This window comes from Otolemur garnettii, unplaced genomic scaffold, assembly GCF_000181295.1.
Source record: "Otolemur garnettii isolate 467f Iridium unplaced genomic scaffold, OtoGar3 scaffold00004, whole genome shotgun sequence".
NCBI lineage: Eukaryota > Metazoa > Chordata > Mammalia > Primates > Galagidae > Otolemur > Otolemur garnettii.
The window spans coordinates 36879347-36893569 of NW_003852399.1; positions in this window are offsets into that span (position 1 = coordinate 36879347).

Consider the following 14223-nt stretch of genomic DNA (forward strand, 5'->3'; position numbering starts at 1 on the left):
TAAAATTAATTTTAAAATTAATCAAAACTAAATAAAATTAAGTTTCTCATTGCCATAATCATATTCTAAGTGTTCAATAGTTACATAAGGTTAGTGATGAAGAATGTAGCTTAAAAACACTTTCTCAGTTCAGTGCACAATATTCTATGTGCACAGTATAGAGCTGCTGTACAAGAAGGGTATATTATAGTTTAGAGGAGGTTTAGCTTTCTGGGTTGTTTGCTTTTCATTTTGACACACATATTTGCATTAACTTTTATTTCTACACTTGAAGTACACTCTCAGTAAAGAAAGACAGTCACACATTTCCACTCAGGTAGATTAGTCTGCTCAAGTTTCAGCTCTTTGGGTTGAGCATCCTCTAACAGGCTTGGATGTGACATTTATTCTAGTGATCTACATAATAAAAGATAATTGATCAATGATCACCCCATACACAGTGGTAGAATAGGAGAAGGAAAATTAAATTAAAAGTACCACTTAACCAAGAAGAGAAAAGGAACCACACAGTAGTCATTGGCCCCAAACAATTATGGCATTCCTCTGGGCAAGAATCATTAAATGCCCGGACTGAATCATGTTTTACATAGCCCATCTATAAGTTCTGGTTCTACTTTCTGGGAGTGACTCTCTTGCCCCCTGTTGTCCTTGGCTCTAGCCATGGATCTATGAGCATGTTTTCCCTGGGCCCACATCTGAGGTGAGCATCTCAGAACATCCACATTGAGTATCCTGTACAGATATGTGGGTTATTTTATAGGTTGAATAATCACAACCTTTTGCACTCCTGGAAGTCATTTGAAATAAAGACTTGCATGGGAAAACAGAATTTTTAAGTTGTTGTCACTGGCGTATTAATTTTGTGGCCTAAAACTCTTAATATTTGACAGTGACTTGGTACTGGAGTTGAATCTCCTGTTACGATGCCTTTCAATGACACTTGTTAAAATTGCTTCTATTTGGAACACAGAAATAAGTAGCTTTCTAAAGAGTCTCTATTAACTTACATTGCTGGCCACAGGCAACAAATGCTAGGACTTTCTAATTATTTGACATAATGTAAACCAGTTTTCCTTGTCTTCCTCTCATCTAACTGGTCATTGTGTATCAAGGAAGTGAGTAGCATTTGGGAAACTAAATTATTGGGAGATAGATGAAAAGTCCAGAATATTTTCTGTGCTGTGAAGTTTGAGTCTATTTACAAAATTAAAAGAAAGAAACTACTTTAGTGCCCTTTACCATTCCTGTCAGATTTGCTAGAACTTAAATAACTTTAATCTTGGCAAATGAAAGTCACACTTGCAGGTAGACTGAGTGAGTTACTAAGGTGACTGGATTTTAACATTGGTAAAGTGGGATACCATTGGGGGGGGAGGGGGGCAGGGCCTGACAACAATGCAAACTTTGATAAGCAGTTCTTGATAATCAGTTCTCAACAATTATTTGTTATTATTAAAGTTTAACATTATAAAATTAACAAAAATAATATAAAACACATATCCTGGTGAAACAGTCACATAGCAGCCGAAAACCGTATATTCCCTTCCTGTTCTCCTGCGTTCCCTAGCTTGGCGTGCATTCTTTCCAAAAATCAGGACTTTTTAAAAATGCCGCGGGACTTGGGACAAATTGTTAAAAATCAGGACTGCCCTGCCAAAAGCGGGACATCTGGTCCCCTTAGTTATAACAAAAAGACTTTCACTATCTGGTCTAGTAATCATTCAGTTGTCTTTGAAATGATTTAAAGTTAAGTTTCTGAAACAAAATGACTGACAGAAGCTTGGAGGTATAAAACAGTCTAAGTCCGGTCCTGGGCTTAGCTTTGTTCTAGCTGTGTCCATGAAAAACTTTTTCTTTCTTTCTCGGCTGTAAGATAGCCTGTGTACTGCAGTCCTGCTGTGTGGAATTCAGCTGACAACACAGCTTGCATGACATGCTTTGAACTAGGAAATCTCAAAGTGATATTGAGCTGAATTTTCTTTTTAAGGCCTAGAGAATGATTTCCTTTAAGACAAAGGAGAAAAGGCCTAAGTCTCAATAATGAGTCCAGTGTTGATCCATTGTCTTATTTTAGGAGTTGTAAAGGTAGCTGTCACAGCATTTTGGTGTGCAACCCAAACAATGAGATTTGTAATCTAGAGCGTTTTATGGTACATAATCTAGAGAACCCTCAGCAGAAGCATCTAATCTTAAAACATTTCTTCGAGTGCATGTTTAAGAGGTATAAATAATAAATAGAGAATGTTACCTTTGCATTTTCAAGCTTTACCAGTTCTTTCAAAGTGGAAAATATTAATGCCACAGAACTGTACACTTAAAAATGGTTAAAATGATACATTTCATGTTATGTATATTTTACCACTAATTTTTTTAAAAGAAAATTTACCACGTTTCAGTTCTCAGAGAAAGCTCTTAGAGAACGAATATGGAAAACAATCTTAGTTGGTGAGAGCCTACTTTAAGTTAGGCTTTCTATTTGTGGTCACATTTTCTCTTTATAAGAACAGTTATAGGAATTATTGACATTTACATGAGAGAAACTGAGGTGAGTGTCTCTGAGGTTGCAGAATTAGTAAGTAGAAAAGCCAGTATTCAAACCCATTCTATGGCCTGGACAGTCACCATAAATGAATGTCTTTGAAAGCAGAAGCAACAGGGAGGCATGTGAAAAGGACTGGGGGATCCTCAAACCTTCGAAAAATTGAACCAAACATCTTACCATATTCAACCTACTTTACGAACTTTACTCTAATCCATTCCTGAACAACTTCCTAAGTCAGTATTATGATAGCATCACCTGAATCTAGCAATGTATACATGTAAAATATATACATGTATATATATGTATATATATATATGAGTGATCTAATGATTGATTGATTGATTGATTGATTGATTTTAGTCAATTAGAGCTTTATACCCTCTAAGGAAAATAAGACTTTTGTTTGGTATTGAATACAGAGTTCTATCCAAAATGTGTTTTGAACTGAATCTGTTTGAAGCTTTATTTCAGGGGGAACTAGCTATTTAAAATGAAATTTCAACTTGATATTTTATCAGAGATGTAGCTTTTATTCCAAACATCATGAAAATCAGACAAAAAAAATCTGCCTGTAAAAAATGGTAAAGACCAAAGATAAGTTAAAAAGATCCTTCTGAATATACAAATTCACACAAAAGTGATTATAAAATAGAAAGAAGGTAGTGAATACTGGCCTTGTTCTTTGTAGCTCTTCCCTCTATTCACCTCTCTCCACTTTATAGCACACATGAAATATTAACTCTGGGAATCTTAATCTTAAAACCAGATTTGCTAAACCTTGAAAATGAATCAACAGCAAAATCTGTCTGTGGCACTTACTGCTTTTTATAGGAATAGTAAAAACCATTTCTCTTCACATGCAACTAAAAAGTCTTTAACACTTAGGTTTAGAGAGTGACAAAAGATTTTAAGAGCTGAAGTCTCATATAGAATTTTTTTGTGATCAACAAAAACCTCATGAATAGCCCCTACACTTTTTCTAACGCTAGTGTAATCCAGAAGAAGAGGAAAGATGGGGGCTATAATTTCCTTTGGGTTGCTGTCACGTGTGCTGAGAGACTGCAGATCTATTGCACGTATGTGTCTGGGAATGTCATCACAGACTCAGAGGGGTATTTTTTTTGTCTGTTTTTGAAATAATTTTAATCAGCTTACAAAAAGCATTTATAAATATACTACTAAACAATTGAAGGTTTCCAGAATGATAAATGTCTAATGATTCAATTTTAAGACAACTCATTATAGGAGCTGGGCAACTACAAGTTAGAGGAATATACTTTACAAAGGACCACTGTCCACGAGAGACCACCAAGTGCAATTTTCCAGAAGGACTCAGAATATACTGTGAACTACTATACTCATGGTTATGGTTTATTAGAGGGAAGAGATACAGAATAAAATCAGCCAAAAGAAGAAATGCATGGAGAGGAGTCCCAGGAAGTACCCAGCACGGAGCTTCTGCTGTCCTCTCCTGTGGAGGCAAAGATGCATTCCTTTGCTGACACTAGTGTGTGACTATATGTGGAGTCCTGCCAATTGTACCGCTTACCTAGGGCCTGATGTTCAGAGCTTAGATTGGGACACCATCACATAGGATGATTGATCTATTACCCATGTGGCTCATCTTGGTCTCCAAGCTGACTGATACCCCATGACTCAAAGCCCCCACCATAGAAGATACCGTTTCTCATTCTGGTGTGGTCAGCTCCCCCTAAATCACACTGTCACTTTGAGACAAAGCAGGAAACGTCTGCTTCTGGTCAGCCACGTAGTCAGCCCTTGTCATGAACAAGCTGTATTTGCTCATTCTACTTGGTGTAACTTCACCCCTGACTCAGTAAATGAGCTCAGCCCTCCCGAAGAATGCCTGGAAGATGATACGCAGAATAGACCTTAAATTCCCACATCTCTTATCTGAATCACTGCATATGTAGAAAAGATAAGTTCAGTGATCCTAGCCCTTACCTTTTCCTGTGTATAAGATAGCGTTTGACAAAATTAGTGATTGTACCACTGTAATCTATAACCAGATGTATTCTTGAATCCAAAATTTGGTGAAATTTGCTCTCATAATCATCTGACCTCTAAACACACACAGGCCATACACAACTGTATATAAGCTGTGGACTGAAACACCAGCTCCGAGAAGTCTGACAGCATTCTCTGAATAACTCCTCCTGGATTATAACCTTCAGTGCAATGTAGAACAACATGAACGGTTTCATTTTAATCACTTTCTTTAATCCCCCCCAACTTGATTTTCTTAGGCAACATTACTATCTAATTAGCCCAAGGGCTCCAGGAAAACAAAGGTGATTTCCCAGAAAATGGGGGCAAAGGGTCGACCTCTTTTTGGACGAAGGTTAAATACTTTACCACATGCCCGCCTGTTAGTTATCAATATTTTCACAGCGAAATAACAAAGACTTGGTAGCTTAAATAATAGAAATTTATTTTCTCACAGCTCTGGAGATCCAGAGGCGGCAGGTTGGTTTCCTCTGAGACATCCCTCCTTGGCTTGCAGACGCCCACCTCTGGCTTGCTCCTTACGTGGTCTGGTCTGTGTGCATACACAGCTCTGGTGTCTCCCTGTGAATTATAATCGCTTCCTCTAATAAAGATTCCAGTCAGATTGAATTTGGGCCTTCCCTAAGATCCTTATTGTAGCTGAATCTTATCTCTGAAAATTTTGCCTACAAATAAATCACATTCTGAGCTACTGAAGTTTAGGGCTTCAGCATATGAATTTTGAAGGGACAAAGGTCAGCCCACAACACAGTCTAAAATCTATAATAAGGAGATGTTTTTTATCCTTATCTTTACAACACAATGAAAACTGTGTAGTAAATGATCAAGTCATCAAATACGAATGCACTGAAAAATCAAATTTTCTTGGAATTGGTATTTAACAGAAATAGACAGGAAAAAGAATTTGGGTGCTCACTTATTTGTTCCAGTCTGCATCTCAGCTGCAGTGTTTTTGTACCAGTTATAAAGAGGAATAATTGGATATTGTAACAATATCTAGAATCAAATGACAACCTTGAGTCACGTTTTCTTTGTTGTACACATGAGTTTTGGTATCTAAAAAATTGACCTACTTGAAAGAAAACTTTTGTTGTGATTAACCATAATTGTAGACTAGATGTGATATATATTTAGAACATTAAAATAAAAACTCTAGTAAAACAGATTTTTAGGGTAATGACATTGTTAAGCTGCAACCCTCATAATTCTGTGGATACTCGATGGCCATTAGGAAACCCATCTTGGTGTCTTCATCTGTTTAACCATCTCTAATTATGCTGTAAATCAAGAAAATGCCCACATTTTAAGGCATGATTTCAAATATATGATGTAGCTTTTCTCAAGGGAAGCTTGGCATTGTTATCAGGGGTCATGTTTTAAATAGTAGATTTTACTTTTTAGTACTGTTTTAGATTCAAATAAAAATTTTACAAAGAGTTTTCACATACCTCATATCCAGTTTTCACTGTCATTTATGTCTTTCATTTGTATAAAACATTTGTTTCAATTAATGCCCAATATTAATATAATATTATTAAATTTACATATTAAATCTCATAGTTGTATTCGTATTATCTTTTTATTTGTCTGAAGGCCTTTTTTTCTGCTCTAAGTTCATCTGGGATACCACATTATGCTCAATTGTCATGTTTCCTGGGGGCTTCTCTGTCTTTGTTTTTGAGACATGGTCTCATTCATTTGCCCTTGGTACAGTGCGGTGGCATCATGGCTCACAACAACTTCAAACTCTTGAGTACAAGTGATTCTCCCAAGTAGCTGGGACCACAGGCATCAACCACAATGCTGGTTATTTTTAGAGACAGGGTCTTGCTTTTACTCAGGCTGATTTTGAACTCCTTTCCTGAGCTCAAGCAATCCACCAGTCTCAACCTTCCAGAGCACTGGGATTATAGGTGTGAGCCACAGCACCCAGCCTCCTTGGGCTTCTCTTGAATGAAAATTTCTCAGACTTTCCTTGCTTTTGGTGATCTTCGTAGATTTGAGGGACAATGGTCAGATATTTTGAAAAATGTTCCTCTATTGAAATGTCTCATATGTTTCGGTTTTCTTTCCCCTCCCCCATGATATTTTTCCCCCCTTGTATTAGGGTTTAGGGAACAAAGATTACAGAAGTAACATGGCATATTGAGCACATATCATCAAGTCTGGGTACTTGAATTAACATCACTCATGATGTTGATTTTGCCCTTAATCACCTGACTAACATAGTATTTGTCAGGTTCTCCACTGTCGTCTGTGGAAGGAAGTCTCCATGTTCAACCTACACTAAGAAGAAAGTTTGCATGTACAACCTACACTTAAGAAGAAGGTTTGCCCTCCCTCCTGGGAAGAATACCTACACAAATTATATCAAATTCTTCCTCATGGAACACTTATTAAGTTACTCAGACATTTATTTACATAACTATAGATTCAAGATTATACACACACACACACATATATATATATTTGGGGGGTTATAAATCAATGACACTTTATTTAGTTGCTCATATTATTCCAACTATGGCTTTGAGGGAACTTTTCATTAATTATTATGCTTCTTGGCTCGGCGCCTGTGGCTCAAGCAGCTAAGGTGCCAGCCACATACACCTAAGGTGGCAGGTTCGAATCCCCAGCCCAGGCCCGCCAAACAACAATTATGGCTGCAACCAAAAAAATGGCCAGGCATTGTGGCAGGCACCTGTAGTCCCAGCTACTTGGGAGGCTGAGGCAGGAGACTCGCTTGAGCCCAGGAGTTAGAGGTTGCTATGAGCATGATGCCGTGGCACTCTACCCAAGGGGATAGCTTGAGGTTCTGTCTCAAAAAAAAAAAAAAATTATGCTTCTTTGAGTGACATCATTTTTAGAAAACACAAAATGATATAACAAAGTCAGCTCTGTTAAATAACGACAACTAGGGATCTTGTGCGAAAAGCTATACACATCTCTCTCTGTTCTCTTTCTCTGGTTGTGTGTTTTTTACTAGTTCCCTTCATTATTTTATAGCTATTACTTCTCTAATTGTCTGGCTTATAACCCAATAACACCCCAAAAGATTGCATGTTGTTGGTAGTTCAACAAGAACAAATACACTTCCATATAGTGTAAAACAATATCCTGTCCCTAGATTCTAGCAGTCTTCTCCAATTTTGCTATAATTCAGCTTAGTACATCATTGTAGTGTAATGTAACTAAATTGTACAATTCAATATTGGGGCAAACTGGGAAACACTTTTTTAAAAGATGTCTTCTGGAGGGTCTTTTATAAGGACACATAATCATGTTCTTTTATTTTGCCCTCTTATATCTTCCTGGAATTCATACATGTTTTGACACACGAATTCTGTAGGTTTCCGTCAGCTGCAAGGGTATTAGTGAAGTTGGCACATAGTCCACTGAGGAAAAAGATTCTAACAGTAAATTTGATACTGTCAATCTCAGGCTAATGTTTCCTGTGAGTCATGGAAGTGGACATAGTTTCTATATAGACACACTGTTTCCATAATATACATTGTTTTACATGGACCTTTAAGATAAACATACAGATATGATCTACATTGTTGAACAACTGTCTTAGTAAAAGTCAAGATCATTTTAAGTATTGGGGAGGGAATGTTACACTCTGCTTAATCCTTTAAAAACAAATGAAATCTGACGTCTGGTTGTTAAAATAAAGGGGTAATACAAAAGGAAAATTTGATTCTGCTATGTAACATAAGAAATACATTAGTCACCTCTGCGTACTTCATACCGTGTTACATTTAGTCTCATAATGCAGAAGATTTTCTATTCTTTTCCCAAATTTCCCTAACTTTAGTCAGAATTAAACCATGTTTTATTGATCAGGAATTTCACATTCAAGTATTTTATACTAGCTATCAATAGCAAGATTAATTGCAAGTGTCCTATAATCTTAAAAACACGCATTTGGCTGAATGAAATGTGCCATTTCAGGAGAACCTAATAATTATCATGAATATTTTAACTCTATGTATTGGAAAGTATATAAATTATCAATCCAGTTACATTAGTGGAATGTGTTTGATTCATACCCGGCATTTCTTTCTGCACTGCTTATCTAATTTAAGGCTCTTCCACATTGACTACAGCTCGTTGCTAATTCACAATCAGTATGTAGTTCTCTTTCCTTGTGCTATTTCTACTTGCCATTTACAAGTTTTTCTTTTTCTCTAGTATCTGTCTGCAGAGCGGAGGCGTTTCTGTCTTATTCTTCTATTTAATTACTCTAATGTTTCTTGAATGTTTCATTGGCACCTTTCTGCAGTTTCTTAAAGTGCCTACACTTTAGTCACAATTACATTTTTAGAAAATTTTAAACACAATCTAAAATAGAAATTATTTTGTTGACTGAGTGCTTAGGAACACATAATTTTCATAAGAACTTTAAGAACTATGTTAATACCTTCATAATAGCTCTCATCTCAGAAATGTAAGCAATATTTAATGGCCAATATTTACCAGTTTAATTTTGGTTTCAAAACCAGAGTACATTTGTGGAGATGATGGAGAGGTTTGTGGTATAGATTGCAGTGATATTTACATAGGTATATATTTACCTCTAGACTCACTAGGTTGTGTTCATTAAATATGTACAGCCTTTTGTATGTCTATCATGTCCCCAGTAAAGTATATTTTTAAAATTATATTATATCTAAAAGTTACTGAAATGTATCTACCATTTAAAATTTTGAGTCCTGATGCTACAAAGTCTAAAAGTGAATTTTAAGTATTAAAATAAAATGATTGTACTCAGAAAATAATTTAGAAATTCAAATATATTCCTTTCTTCCAGTAACTGGAATATTTTAGCTTCTGGTGACTATTCCCTCCTAAACATGAGGCATCATTCTCATAAGTGACATAACACCATTAAGTAATAAAAGAAGTTTTCTGTATCTCTCATGCTCTACTCACTTGTCTTTTCTACAACTAAATAGCACCAATTTCAAAGCAATGTTGTAAGAAAAGATATACAGGTAGAAGTGTACGTAGAAGGAAAAAATTCTTTAAAACAAGTTAGTTAACAGTATTCCAAAATAGACTTTGAGGTAAGACGATTGTTTCGAGAGAAAGAAAATGAAAAGAAAAATCGCAAAGATGGTGTTTCTTTTCTAAAAACTATTCAAAATATTGAATAAGAACATATATTTTGGTTTCTTGAGTCACTTTTATAATGCTTGCATCCCGGCTATAGGAGTGTCCATCACCCAGGAGTATGCGTTGTACCCACTGGGGTAGGTTTTGCCCTTTCCTCTTCCTCGCTTACCCCTGGTTGATTTCCACTGAGTTTTATTTCCCTCTGTACGTGTGTTCCCATCAGTTAGTTCCCACTTAATAGTGAGTAAATGTGGTGTTTGTTTGCTATTCTTGAGATACTTCACTTGGGAGAATGGTCTCCGGTTTTATTCAGATTATTGTAAAAGATACCAGTTCATCTTTCCTGTGGCTAAGTAGTACTCTGCAGTATACATATACCACATTCATTAATCTACTTATGAACTGATGACACTTGGGTTGATTCCATGACTTTGTAATTCTGAATTGTGTCGCAATAAACACTTGAGTGCCTATGTCTTTTGATGAATGTTTTCTTTTCCTTTGGCTGGCTTCCCAATAGCGGAATTGCTGGATCAAATGGTAGACCTGCCTTAGTTCTGTCTGGTATCTTCATACTGCTTTCCATACAGGTTCTACTAGTTTGCAACAACAGAATATAAATGTTCCTTTCTCTCTGCATCCATGCCAGCAATGTTGTTTTGCACTTTTTATTAAAAGCCACTCTGAATGGTGTGAAGTGATACCTCTGCTGTTTTAATTTGCGTTTCCCTAATGATTAATGATATTGAGCATTTTTATGTTTATTGGCCATCTGCTTTTCTTCTTTTGAGTAGCACCACATTAAGCAAATGCAAAAACCATATGATCATCTCAATAGATGCATAAAAAACATTCTACAAAATTCACCACAGATTCCTGGAAAAAAAAAAAGACTTGGCAAAGAAGATCCATTTTAGCATTATCAAAGCCACATATGACAAACCCATATCCTACATTATTCTGAATGGGTAAAAGTTGATAACATTCCCCCCTAAGACTGGAATAAGATGAGAATGCCCTTTGTCACCACTTGTAGTCAACATAGTGCTGGATTTCCTAGCCGGAGCAATCAGACAAGAGAAGAAATAAAGAGTATCCAAATCTGGAAGGAAGAGGTCAAGCTATTGCTCTTCACTGGGGATAGGATCTTGTATCTAGAAAACACCAAATATTGCACAAGAGTCTCCTGGAAGTGATAAATAAATATAGAGCTATTATAGTTTTCAGTTCCCTAATTTTTATTTTCATTCCTTTTTATAATTTCTGTCTCTACTAATGTTCTCTGTTAGTATTCTCTACTAGTATTCTTTAGTATAAATACATCCTTTGTGTATTTAGATGTCATATTCCTCATTTCCATTAGTTATATAACCATGACATCTTTTAATTCTCAGAATATATTTAAGAAAGTTGATTTAAAGTCTTTTTCAAGTAACTCTGATGTCTGATCTTCCTTAGGGACAGTTTCTGTCGATTTCTTTTTTCTTGTGAATGAGCCATACCAGTTTGCATGGTCTGTTCGTTTGCATGCCTCAGATTTTTTTTAACTGAGGTTTTCTAACCTCCCTAAGATTTGCTTTTATCATTTGATAGTCCTGTAAATTTGTTTAGTGACTTTTCCAAACCATTTTTTCAAAGATAGTATTCCTTGCCAGGTGTGGTTATAAAGGTCTGCTTTTCATTAGCTAAGTACTCACCCAGTAACCTGATACAGATTTCTTTAGATGCCAAATTTTATCAATTTCTTTCTTCATTAAACATTTGCTTGGTTGGTGTTCATTTTTTAATAAAATTACGGAGTTCTGAAATGTTGATTCTGATAGGGTTTCTTTTCTACCATTTTAATAAGTGATTTAATTTTTCATGGATCTTAGGAGCTTCCTACTCCACCCTTGTCAGTGACATCACTTTTTCTATACCCTAGACAGTAGTAAAGTTTCTTTCTCTCTTTCCTCAGGGAACTATCCAGTGAAGAGCTGCCCCACTCTTTGAAAATCTCAGCAGAAAATCTGGGCCCAGTGTACATACATTTTATCTTGTGGAAAACCTATTTTCATGAAATTAGAAGGCATGCAATTAACTAGCCCCCCAAACCGAAACTCTAAAAATAAAGCAAGGGACTAAAGCTACAATTATATCTAATCGTTGTATTTATGGAATAACTAATTAATGAACAAACAGTGTAAGCACTATACACTAAACAGCTGGAGGGATACAATAGTGAAGCAATTGCAATATACTTCCTCAAGAGAATAAAAAATATATTCAATGTGACTTAAACGTTATTTCTATACAACATCTTTGAAATGGAAACCAGTGATCACATCTGCTGGAGGAAGGCAACCAAAAGTATTCTATCATGCTTGGGTTTGGTCATCATGTAGGTTTCTTGTGTGTTTGTTTGTTTCTATTGTTTTGATTTCTGTTGATGATTTATGCAATTGTGCTTGAGTCATGAACCCTTGATGTCACCATTTTTGGCAGCATTCTTTATTACCTTTCATCCAGCTAACATTTTTATTATTTTTTTTGTATCCATTAAAGGTGACTCAGTTTGTGACTCTGGGCCTCTGCATTATATGCTACTATTCTTGTTCAACAAAGCAACAGAGAAACCTTATCTCTTATTTTAGGAAGATCAAATATTGTTAGAATTTTTAAGTAGAAATGTTTAACATTGGTTTGCTTTAGATTCTCCCATTTTTCTCTTGCTGTGTTGGTGTTCAAGTTTCACTTTAGAAATTCCAGTCATGCTTTCTGCCTGCTCTAGATTTGGAAAGGAGCAGACAGAAATGCAATAGAAATTCATTATACTGGAATCCATGTGCATGAACAATAGTTTAAACAGGCTAAATGATATTTATGTCTGAATTTATAAATATGGAGATTCTAACGCAATGCCACAGATCCACAATTGTCAAAATAGCTCCCGGACAATTATCCACCTGTATTTATATGTCTCACAAATAAAAGCAAACTAGGAAGTTCAGAAATCAATCAATCACTGTTTATTGAGTGCTTCCTTTGTGCTTTGTTCTATGCATGTAGCTTACAGCTGTAGCCTTATTGATTGATGTGGATCACTGTGCGATCAATGTGACTGGGGCAATATTTATTAGACATAAAATCTGGCTGGGGCACACAAATAGATGTTTGTGTTTATCCTACAGTCCACCTATCAATTACTTGAGGACACAATTTCTACCTGAATTGTTTAAATAATTACAAGCAGTTATGAATTTCATTAATAACTCAGATTTAATAGATAAAGCCTCCAAGAATTATCATTTCTGCGATAGGGATTATATGTAAGTGCAAGTTTATCTTTACTGGCATGTTCCTAAATATTTCTACTTAAAGCAATTTTATTTTAAGAGCATCTCTTTCTCCTTTTTGTTGATTTTGTGTTTTGAAATCTTATAATATAAACAGGAGTTGATCATTACTAAGTTACTGAAAATAGATGTCAACGGAACAGAGAATAACAAAAGATGTGGGAATTATTTTCAAAGGACAGACTAGCATAATCCTTCAGTGTAATCTTTCATCAACTGCACCCCAAAGAGGATTGACAATTGTCTTTCCAAAGAGTCTAACAGAACTCTTGAATTTCTACCAACCATAAAATGACCTCAACCTAAAATCCTTTGGTTCAGTAGGCAGAGTAGAGAGGAGATAATGGGAGACCAGAGAGTTCACAGAATTCTCTGCTGCTTGAACAACACAAAGCCAGTGTCCACAAAGCCCTCTCTAGGAGGCTTTCACCAAAGATTATGCTTCAAATGTTTGAACATTTCTTTTATTTTTGTACACAGTAAGAAAGGCTGAGAAAAGATCTGGACAAAAGCAGTAAATGGCTGTTCACACCGTTCTCCCATTCAGTCCTTCTATGCTTTCTGGGATATCTAGAGTTGTGAAAAGTTGATGGACCAACCAAAAACACCTTTCTCTTCAAACAAAGTTCATAAAATAAATTTGCCTTCTTGTCACATATGTGAGAGAAAAAACCAGCATCCATTTTTATATCAGTCTAGTCAAGCTTTTAAATACGGAAATAACAGAAGAAAAAGTAACCTTCTAATTCCAAAGATATTTTCTTTGTTTTTCTTTTTGGAATATTTATTCAAAAATAGACTTTGTCCCATTCAGAATTTTAATACAAAGAGTGTTTGAAATATTTTAGTAAAGTATATTTAGATAACTATTTGAGACCTATGATTACTTACTCATATGTAATAGGGGGGATGCTCTACATAATTATATCAGCAATCCTTTTTTTAAACCCAGAATACTTTTTTAATCAGGGTCCCAACTAAGCATAAACTGACATTCAGAGTCTGGTTATAGCAAAAACATTGTGTATAGACAGCCCAAAAGTGTTCAGAAGTCGAGATTCAGGCACAGGATTGAGAAAACCTGTGAAAAGAACATTTGTGAAATGATATAAGGGAATGAAGATAAAGGAAAAAGAAAATTAAATGACAGAGAATGCTATTTTATTCTCAGACTGACACATGGAAAGAAATGCTACTTTT